This window comes from Hoplias malabaricus, chromosome 4, assembly GCF_029633855.1.
Source record: "Hoplias malabaricus isolate fHopMal1 chromosome 4, fHopMal1.hap1, whole genome shotgun sequence".
Classification (NCBI taxonomy): domain Eukaryota; kingdom Metazoa; phylum Chordata; class Actinopteri; order Characiformes; family Erythrinidae; genus Hoplias; species Hoplias malabaricus.
In genome coordinates this window covers 25,066,748-25,077,921 of record NC_089803.1, presented here as the reverse complement: position 1 = coordinate 25,077,921, position 11,174 = coordinate 25,066,748, and the positions used below count along the sequence as shown (strand labels likewise).

The 11,174-nt window shown below is 36.4% G+C and overlaps 1 long non-coding RNA gene across 1 annotated transcript; it reads right to left on the bottom strand.

Moving 5' to 3' along the window:
- Window positions 1-4,575: 4,575 nt before the first annotated feature.
- LOC136695398 (uncharacterized) lies at window positions 4,576-10,841 on the bottom strand. The gene is made up of 4 exons (XR_010802282.1): window positions 10,757-10,841; window positions 8,368-10,585; window positions 8,173-8,239; window positions 4,576-6,079 (listed from the first exon to the last, which is right to left on the bottom strand). It is a non-coding gene; the product is annotated as an uncharacterized lncRNA (long non-coding RNA).
- Window positions 10,842-11,174: the final 333 nt, after the last annotated feature.

Sequence of the window (11,174 nt, the reverse complement as noted above, 5' to 3'; positions counted from 1 at the left end):
ACAAATAATGTTAAAGTCCTGTAACCAATTGCATCAAATATTTAATGTGAATAAACGATACACTGAACTGCAATAATGTCAAAATTTAATTTCATCATCATCATCATCTTCTTTTCCGCTTTTCCATTTCAGGGTCTCAGTGAAAATTTAATTTTAGACCCTAAATTGATATTTCAAAGTTTATTTATGTTTCATAATTTTGACAGGTTTATATCAGGAGTTTACCTGCAGATTAATTCTTGTTTATGAAAATGGCATAAATATAGCTGTATTTCCCTTTAGGCAGTGGATCTCCATATTCATGAATCTTCACAATGCTTTTTTTTTCAGTTTTGTTTATTATTAATGCTGTGAGATGTTGTAAATCTGGACTAGAACTCATTTTAAAATTTCTGTGAGACACATGAACCCAGCAACACTTGCTCTATGTTTTGACTAGAAAACCAGTGAGCCCAATCTTGTCTTCTCACGTGGAGTTCCATGTCGATTCCAGGTGAGAACCTTCAGTTGCTTTTGGATATTTGTGCAAGTCCAGTCCTGTGTAGCAGACCTCTGTGTGTGTGTCTGTGTTTGTGTGTGTGACAGCGGAAAGGAATTCCAAATACAGATGAAAGACACGCTTTGCCAAATGTCACTCAAATATTCAGTTTTAAATCCTGCCAATCTAAAAACAAGAAAGGATTTTTGTTGGGATAAGAAACACAACACACATGGCTTTGTATCATTCAGCCAGTTATCTGTCAATGAAACACATGGAAAGAATTTTATAACCTGATATGATATATCTTATACAGAACATTCATCAGGTAGATATTTACATGTCTGAGAAATGGAGATAGGAGGGTCTGAGAATGTGCATACTTTTTTTCCACTCTTGCAAAGTGTAGATTTTAGTTTTACAATGTACGTCATAAATATTTATATACATTAAACAATCAAAACCCACCTTATGTATTTCATTGTCAGTTTTAACAGCCACAAAAAAAATGTAGGTAAAAAGGAAAATAATAACAATTAAATAAATTACCAAACATTTTAGTACTACTGTTCATTTGAGGAGATTTTTTTCAAGTTTCTCACAATCCAATAATGCCAAGTACATTTAATGATGATGACATCTGGGCTCTGAGGTGGCCAGAGAATTGTGCTGAGAGCACACACTGCTTCTTTAAAACTTCTTTTCTAATAACGTGTTATTGGCAGCAACACATCTTTTCAGACCCAAGGCATTTATTGTCTTTTTATGGTTGATGGATGGACATGCCTTTATCACTCAAGGCAGGAACACCGCCTGGATGGGATCCAGTTCATCACAGGACATCACATACACAATCACTCACACTCTAAGCTGTTAACAGTTTCACAGAGTCTGTCTATATTCATGTGTTTTTGGACTGTGTGGTAAATCAGAGCACCTGGAAGAAAGCCTGTACAGACAAGGAGAGAACATATCACAGTCCTCACAATGTGATCTGACGCGAGCATAAAACCCAGGACCCCAGGTACAACTTGTAATAGTAACCTGTCTTTAATTCTGTTGTGTGTGATAATATAAAATATCATATTTCTGTTCTATTTCTTCCCATATTTGGTTATGTATATGACTCTGCACACACCTTGGGGGCTGCCCCTAGTTAATCCTCACTTGGTTGTTTTCTTCAGTTCAGCCTCACTGCTTATTTCATTTTAACACATGGCCTCCTCAGCTAAAGATCAAACAGCCATTTGGCTGCTAACATGGAGACTGAAGCGAGAGGAATGACCTTTACAGTAAGCAATGTGTGGAGCAAACAGCACACTGTCCACTCAGAAATATATTAAACATATAACTCTGCATCATTATATGCTATTGACCTTCATGTAAAATACCTTACCATCGGAGCTCAGAGAAATCTTGTAAAGGCTGCGCTGTAAACATGTTCAATAAATGAAGGAGAAATTCAAAGGTCTGGTGCTAAGACCTGAACCTAAATGGGCATTTGATCCCACTTACATTCATTCATTCATTATCTGTAACCGCTTATCCAGTTCAGGGTCGCAGTGGGTCCAGAGCCTAACCAGAATCACTGGGCACAAGGCGGGAATACACCCTGGAGGTGGAGCCAGTCCTTCTCACACACACTCACACCTACGAACACTTTTGAGTCGCCAATCCACCTACCAACGTGTGTTTTTGGACTGTGGGAGGAAACCGGAGAACCCGGAGGAAACCCACGCAGACACTGGGAGAACACACCAACTCCTCACAGACAGTCACCCGGAGCGGGAATCAAACCCACAACTTAAAATAAGTTTCATACTAAAGCATTATCTCAAAACTGTTATAAAACAGTGCCATCAGACAGCATACTGTAACACTTTCTATGAGGCTGTTTTGAAATGTATGCACAGCACATGATTGTGCCTTTCACCACTGCTGTGAACAATTAATTAAAAATTCTGCCAAATTACATTGAATTTAATCATAGATTTGCGCATAAATCTTGTATTTAGTATTTAACATTAATATACAAATAAGAACATTGTTATAAGACAAAAGTCCACTTTACAGATTCGTAAGATTATTGAAGACGTGTAGTTTCTAGTGTTGTTGGCTCCAGGTGACTGCCCAGCAGGCACAGGACGTCAATTTGACGTCAGAAAGGCGTTGGTCTCTAACGTTGGACAGACGTTGAATTTTTGTTGGAAATTAAATCAGGTTGACGTCATAGCCCGATGTTGCCTTGACAACAATTTTCAACGTTGGACAGACGTTGATTTTTAGTTGGAAATGAAAATCGGGTTGACGTCTAAACCCAACATTGATGTGACGTCAAGACTCAACGTTGTTTAGACGTTGAAATATGGTTAGTAATCAAAGTCAGATATTACTCAAAAATTTACGTCAGGATGACGTCAAACTCCAACGTTGTGTAGATGTTGATTTTTAGTTGGAAATGAAAATCGCGTTGACGTCTAAACTCAACATTAATGTGACGTCAAGACTCAACGTTGGTTAGACGTTGAAATATGGTTAGAAATCAAAGTCAGATATTACTCAAAAATTAACGTCAGGATGACGTCAAACTCCAACGTTGTGTAGATGTTGATTTTTAGTTGGAAATGAAAATCGGGTTGACGTCTAAACTCAACATTAATGTGACGTCAAGACTCAACGTTGGTTAGACGTTGAAATATGGTTAGTAATCAAAGTCAGATATTACTCAAAAATTTACGTCAGGATGACGTCAAACTCCAACGTTGTGTAGATGTTGATTTTTAGTTGGAAATGAAAATCGAGTTGACGTCTAAACCCAACATTGATGTGACGTCAAGACTCAACGTTGGTTAGACATTGAAATATGGTTAGTAATCAAAGTCAGATATTACCCAAAAATTTACGTCAGGATGACGTCAAACTCCAACGTTGTGTAGATGTTGATTTTTAGTTGGAAATGAAAATCGGGTTGACGTCTAAACCCAACATTGATGTGACGTCAAGACTCAACGTTGGTTAGACGTTGAAATATGGTTAGTAATCAAAGTCAGATATTACTCAAAAATTTACGTCAGGATGACGTCAAACTCCAACGTTGTGTAGATGTTGATTTTTAGTTGGAAATGAAAATCGGGTTGACATCTAAACCCAACATTGATGTGACATCAAGAACCAACATTGGTTAGACGTTGAAGTATGTTTAGTAATCAAAGTCAGATATTACTCAAAATTTAACGCCAGGATGATGTCATGCTCCAATGTTGTATAGATGTTGAATTTTAGTTGGAAATGAAAATTCGGGTTGACATCTAAACCCAACATTGGTGTGACATCAAGACTCAATGTAGTTTAGACATTGAATTATGGTTAGTAATCAAAGTCAGATATTACTCAAAAATTAACATTTGGGTGACGTCAAGCTCCAATGTTGTTTTAGTTTTAATGAAAATCGGGTCGACGTCTAAACCCAACACTGGTGTGACATAGAGCCTCAACACTACCGTATTTCATATTTACAGCATACTACTGTAATTAAATAATACAATACTTTACTGTAAAAACTGATTTACAGTAAATAACTGTCAGCTGAGCTCCCAGACAATTACTGTATTTTTACAGGAACATTAATGTATTTCAACTTTACAAAATACTACTGTAAATGAATAAAACTTAACTGTAAATATTGGGATTTACAGTAAATACCTGGCAACAGAGTTTCCAGCCAATTACTGCATTTGTACAGGAACAAGATTGTATTTAAAATTTAACAGAATACTACTGTAATTGCATAATACAATGTTTTACTCTAAATATTTAAATGTACAGTAATATTTTCAGCAGAATTGCCAGCCATTTACTGCCTTTTTTCAGAAACAATACCTTTTTACAGAGGAACACTAATTACAAACAGTTTCTAAATTACATTCAATTCTTTATATATACTGAACAATACCAGCATGTAATATTTTTGTATTAAGATTATAGTGTTACTATTAAATAAAAAAAAATCAAGCCTGCCAAGCATGAATACTTTAAAAATACTATAACCATAACATACACAAAAGAAGTCCAAATCTACATTCAGAATTAAAATCAGTAACACGCTTTATTAAAGCTGAATATATGCAAAATGTGGACAAATTTCAAGTACTACATAACATGTTCAAATCATTTATGTTTTACTTGAACTTAATATTTTTGCCCCTTATGATATTTGCTTTTTTTTTCATAACCAAAAATACTTCATAATATCCAATTACATTATTGCCTTGATGAATTACAAGAAAGGTGCCCAAATCTTTATAGTAAAACATTACGTTATATCACATGACTTTTGATCTTACCAGACAACACAAATAGTGACCGTAAAACATCATGAAAAATGTAATAAAAAATATGCAATCTGGATTGCTAAAACTTTGTATTTCAAATATCATCAGTGAACCCAACATGTTACTGACTTAGAGTCAGTTTTGTGTTGAACATGGCCCTTTAAATACAAACCGGATTCCAAAAAAGTTGGGACACTAAACAAGTTGTGAATAAAATCTGAATGCAATGATTTGGAGGTGCCAACATCTAATATTTTATTCAGAATATAACACAAATCACAGATCAAAAGTTTAAACTGAGATAATGTATCATTTTAAGGGAAAATATGTTGTTTCAAAATTTCATGGCATCAACAAATCCCAAAAAAATTGGGACAAGGCCATTTTTTACCACTGTGTGGCATCCCCCCTTCTTCTTACAACACTCAAAAGACGTCTGGGGACAGAGGAGACCAGTTTCTCAAGTTTAGAAATAGGAATGCTCTCCCATTCATGTCTAATACAGGCCTCTTGGGCCTTCTTTGTCACACCTTCCTCTTTATGATGCGCCAAATGCTCTCTATAGGTGATGTTTAAGGGCCCGGAGATCACAAGCATCCAGTAGAGTTTTATGGCCTTGACCCTTATGCACAGCAATTGTTCCAGATTCTCTGAATCTTTTGATGATGTTATGCACGGTTGATGATAACTTAAAAATCTTTGCTTTTTTACGCTGGGTAACACCATTCTGGTATCGCTGCACAACAAACATCTTTCTTCGCAACAATGGTGGAATTGGTGATCCTCTTACCATCTTGGCTTCAGAGAGACACTAACACCCTGTGAAAGCTCTTTTTATACCCAATCAGGTTGTCAATTGACCTAATTATTGTTAATTGGTCTTCCAGCTGTTCCTTATATGCTCAATTTCCTCCTTTTTGCCACTTATTGCTACTTGTCCCAACTTTGTTGGGATTTGTTGACACTGTGAAATTTTGAATGAACATATATATTTTTTAAATGTTACATTTTCTCAGATTAAACTTTTGATCTGTCATCTATGTTCTATTAAAAATAAAATATTGACATTTGCCATCTCCACATCATTGCATTCAGTTTTTATTCACAATTTGTTTAGTGTCCCAACTTTTTTGGAATCCGGTTTGTAAATAAAATTTAATTCAAAGTCCATCAGTTTCTTTAAAGCAAGGATACACACGGATGCATGGTCCAGGACTTCTTGGTTGCTCTCTACGTTGACCACCCCTGGGGATTTGTACCAATGAGGCATCTATAAAAATAAAAATTCCACAGTTAGTAACATAGCATGTGGAAATAAAGGTACAAAAAAGTTGCAATAAAAATTTTGTACACAAGAGGATACAGTAAGGGGAAGATCAGATGACATCATGGGCAAGACAATTTTTAAAACTAAACATAGCACAAAAATAAGGATATTTTTGTTTGGTAGATTATATCTTTGTTGTAACAATGTTTCTTGGCAATAAATCTTATACTGTTGGAATCATGTTAATTTCCCTTTGAAATGGTGCCACATTTATAAGGAACATGCATTTGTGGGATGAGCAGTAGAAATGAGTATGTGGGTTGTGCCAATGAAACATTAGCCCAATCCTCTCTGCCAATGCCAAAGAGCTTATTCTGCCATTGACTTGTTTGGTGAGTTGTGACTGGCTGACTGAAGTTTGAAGAAACAAGACATATTGGCAATTTAACAATGTATTCTTTTAACAAATAGGAGCTTCAGTAGCGTGTGGAAGAACCATAAACAGCCAAAACAGCCCAGGACTTTCTCTTCATGATGGTCACCATCCTGGTTACACACTGCTGGTCACACATGTGGTTGTGTTGGTCACTGTGGCATGAACAGCACTCCCAAGCTGATCCCACAAGTGTTCATTGGGGTTGAGGTCAGGAGCTAGCAGGCCATTCCATCCTCTCCACTACCAAATTCTGGAGGTAGTCTCTGATAAACACCGCTCCGTGGGGGCAAGTGTTGTCATTTTGGAGGTTAGAGTTTGGTCCCAGACTGTGGAGATATGGGATTGCCACTGGTTGTAGAATTTCATCTCAATATCTTTTTCTGCATTGAGATTGCTTGCAATGACGATAAACCTCATTTTTCAAGTGAAGGAGATGCCACATCACACCATCACACAAAATAAGCTGTTTGGCACTGGCAGTGAGTATTTGACAAATTTTTCACTGGCACAATCCACATACTCAGCTCTACTGCTCATCTCACAAAAGCATGTTTCTTACAAATGTAGCACCATTTAAAAGAGAAATTAACAGTAATGGTATAAGGTTTATTGGCAAGAAGCACTGTTACAACAAAGAAATAATCAACCAGACACAAATTTTCTTACTTTTTGTGCTATGTTTATTTTTATTTTTCTGCAAGTAATCAGAGCAAATGAGTGAGGTAAAGGGTGAATTACATTAATAATTACAGTTAGATAATGCAGCATGTCCTATTTGGTGCTAAAAATAAACACTAATACTTTGACATTGTATTTTGTTATGGCTTTCATAATGTCATTTCGTATCATATATCTCCATTTCTTTTAGGCATATCGAGATATGAATTTTTGGTCATATCGCCCAGCCCTAGTTGTCGCTTGCTCACACTTTTTGTAGTGAAGACTGAGGATAGATATTAATACGAACTCAACAAAACCATTTTTTTCAAAAGTACTGCAATTTCAATTTGATACCTGATCTAAAAGTCATGTATACTGATATGCTATGCAATATTTCAATGTATCATAGTAATCAGAAAATCCTGTATTTGACCTTTAATTTCACATATCAAAAGCACAAATTTCAACTGCATCAAATAATTCCCACAATGACCCTGATTAGAATTAAATGGTTGCAACAGATGAATGAATGACAGTAAACAGTAACTGCCCTTCATAATAATTTCATAAAGAATTATCCAACAGAAACGGGTCAAAATATTAAAAAGCAATTACCTTCAGATAATTTTAGAATTTTTTAATCCATTTTCATACATGGGGTTTCTGCATCAGTAAAGTTATCATATTTCAAGGTTTTTATATATAATACTTTTAATTACAGGTAAGATAACATTAAATAGAGGCTAGTTTAATTCAGAGAAGGAAGTAAACAAGTAGAGAGAGAGAAAGAAAGAAATTTCCTGTCGATATTGGAAATTGAAATTTTAGTACAAGGTGAATAGGGCTGCCTTTCCAGAAATTAATGGAGGCTTGAGCAAACATAGGTCACTTGTCCTTCCACTGTCAGCAAATATCTTGCATTGGTCAAAAATTCCACTGTAATTAATTCAAATGTTAAACTTTTGTCATTCTGGAGTATCTTGCAATTATATATACATACCCAGAATAAACATCTGAGGACTCACAAGCAGGTTAAGGGTTTCAAAATCAGCAACTGTGGCACTTGCCTAAATGATGAGAATATAAATTATTTTAAGTCTTCAACATTTACCATTGCAGTTTTCAATGACATGTCAAATTAAAACCTATATGATATAGCCTAGGTCTAGTTTCAGTTTTCCTGTTTTAATGATACCTGTAAATGTGGGCCTTAAATGCAGCCAACTTCCTGAAAGTCATGGCACGACGAGACTCTCCACATTTAAAACATTTAGTACAGAGAAATAAGATGTCATTTCATATGCATTACAAAAACCAACACACTACATTTGTGATCACAGAACTGGTAGCCAACATTTAGTATTTAGACACTTTAAATGCAATACTCTTAAACTCTGATAAACAATTAAAATGTACACTCTATATAAACTAAATAACAAAAATGGGAGTCTCAAATCAGATTTGTAATGGTATGGAGCCCCTAAAGGGACTGGGGGAAAAATTAAAAAAAGACTATTGATTTTGTGTTCCCTTGCAAACATTGCATTCCCTCGCAAATACATTGCGCTCCTTTGCAAATGTTTTATGATACACAATTGTCTTTGTTACGGAGCCCCTAAAGGGACTGGGGAAAAAAAGACTTTGGCGTTCCTTCGCAAACACAATTGTGTTACCTCACAAATACTTTGTGGGCTCCGTAGTACTGTGCTTGCTGTTGATTATGTGCTTGCTGTGCGTGTCAGGTGAACTATGAAGCAGCTCGTTGAAATTTACTTTGATCTTGGACTGAAATATAAAGACATAGCATTTCTTCTCAGCAGAGAACATGGATATGTTATTGGGGAGTGCCAACTGAAACGTTTGATGCTGTGTTGTTAATTGCTTAGCAAAGAGGATGAGAGAATTTAAAGTGCAAGCGCATGGACAAAGGTTACTTGAACAGTATAGAGATACAGACAATGAACACAGTTTCCAATCAGTGGGAGAGAAAGGAGAGTGAACACCTAAATAAATGTGTAGCTATTGGTAGTGTACTGGAGTAATGTGTGTGTGTGTAAACGTCAGTCAGAAAAGGGTATCCTGTTTTTACTGCAGCTTTATTTAAAAAAAAAAAAAAAAAAAAAAAAACATTTTCCAGATAAAATGAAATGCATGGTGTAGCGACCGGCTCTAGCTCCACAGCCGTGTCTGGAGTCAGCGCGCTGAGCCACGTCTCTGTAAAAATTAGCCCACAGTGTGCCCTGAGATCTCTGTGTGTTGCGCCTTACACCCTCCATCTTGTTATTGAATGACTGGATTTTTAAGAGTCTTTGCTTGTTAAGGTTTTTAATTAACATTCTTAGCTTGACCCCTACCCCAGTCAATAATAAAAAACACAGCCTTCCACACTTTTTCTTTCTTTCATGAAGCAGCCTACGTCTCATACACCTGTTACTATGGAAATACAGCATTCTGACTAGAACTTTCAGGATGCTACATAACATATATAAACCTGTTGCTGACAACTTCTGATGTTAGGCAGTTCCTTACAGATGTATACAGATGTATTCCTTACAGACGTCGCACTGGCAACGAAACTGTGTGTTAGTAGAGATAAATAAATACATATATATCTGTTTCAAGTGGCTGGATTTCACTGGAAACTGCAGTGTCCTGATGTGTTGACTGAGCCACAAAGACAATTGTGTATCATAAAACATTTGCAAAGGAGCGCAATGTATTTGCGAGGGAACGCAAAATCAATAGTCTTTTTTTTTCCCCAGTCCCTTTAGGGGCTCCGTAAAATGGAGCTCAAAATTCTGCAGCAAAATACAGTAGCCTATAATTCTCAATACAGCACAAAGTAAAATCTATTTCACTCCCCCCATCTTGCACCTCATTCACACCTGACACTCCAAATATATATTAGCTAATAATCTGGAATGGAGTTTGTCTGTAGCTAACATTACATGATTACAATGTCTACAACATCTACGTTTACAATTCTCTGTTATAATGAACGTAGCTAATTTTACCAAACTGACCAATATCAATGACCAGAATCCCTGTCCATCTCTATGTTTATATTTCCCTCCGTTCTCTTCTTTAAAAAGTATTACTCTGCTAGCTAACTAAAACTCGAATAGTACCCGCAAGAAGCCCAAAACTGGACTTTGAGTTTACAATTATTTGTACAGTCAAATTATCGTTCTCTACTACGCTAAATATAAATAAATAATGCTACGACTGACCCGTCCTTTCACCGGCAGCCTGTTTCAATGGAGCAGAACCCTCTCTTTCTTTTCTTCCCGCCTCTTCTCTCCTACCTTTCCCTCAGCCTCCTGCTTGTAAGCCGTCACAAAACTGGTGATGTCTCCGGCTTCAATCCCCTCCAACGGACTAATTTGAGGGGGGGAAACGCCAGTTGACGATATCTGCGACAATAAAACATTAACATTTTTTGGGAGCAAACAAGTGTGCAAATTCCACAGGAGTTATCTGGTTAAATGTTCGCGGCTATCATAACTAGCACCATCTATCTTGCTAAAAAGCAGTACCAAGACAATGTGGTTGGAAACGTTTAGAGCTGTATGATTAAAACATACATTTACTCATTACTTTTGTTCCAAAATCCCTAAAGTACGACGACGCTTGCAGCCTCTGAATACGTTTTGTCTCTTTCTCTCCGTCTCTGTTCTCGTCACCCCGCCCCCAGGGAACCGTTAGCCCGTTCTCGCTAACCGCCCCACCCTCAACAAAATAATTTAAATAAAATAAAACAATATTAACACAAATCATCATCATCTTTTAAGCTTGTCCATTTCAGGGTCGCGGTGTAACTAAATGAAAAAACACAATTCTTTCTCTTTTTTCATTTGGACGAAAAGTATTCACTTGTCCTGTTCTGGTTTTGTTTTGTAGTGAGGCCTACAACTGACGTTACAAAAATAAATTGTACCATTGCCCAAGGGGGGGTATTTTGGAACTAATGTAATTACGAATGTAATTTTGGAACTAAGCTAT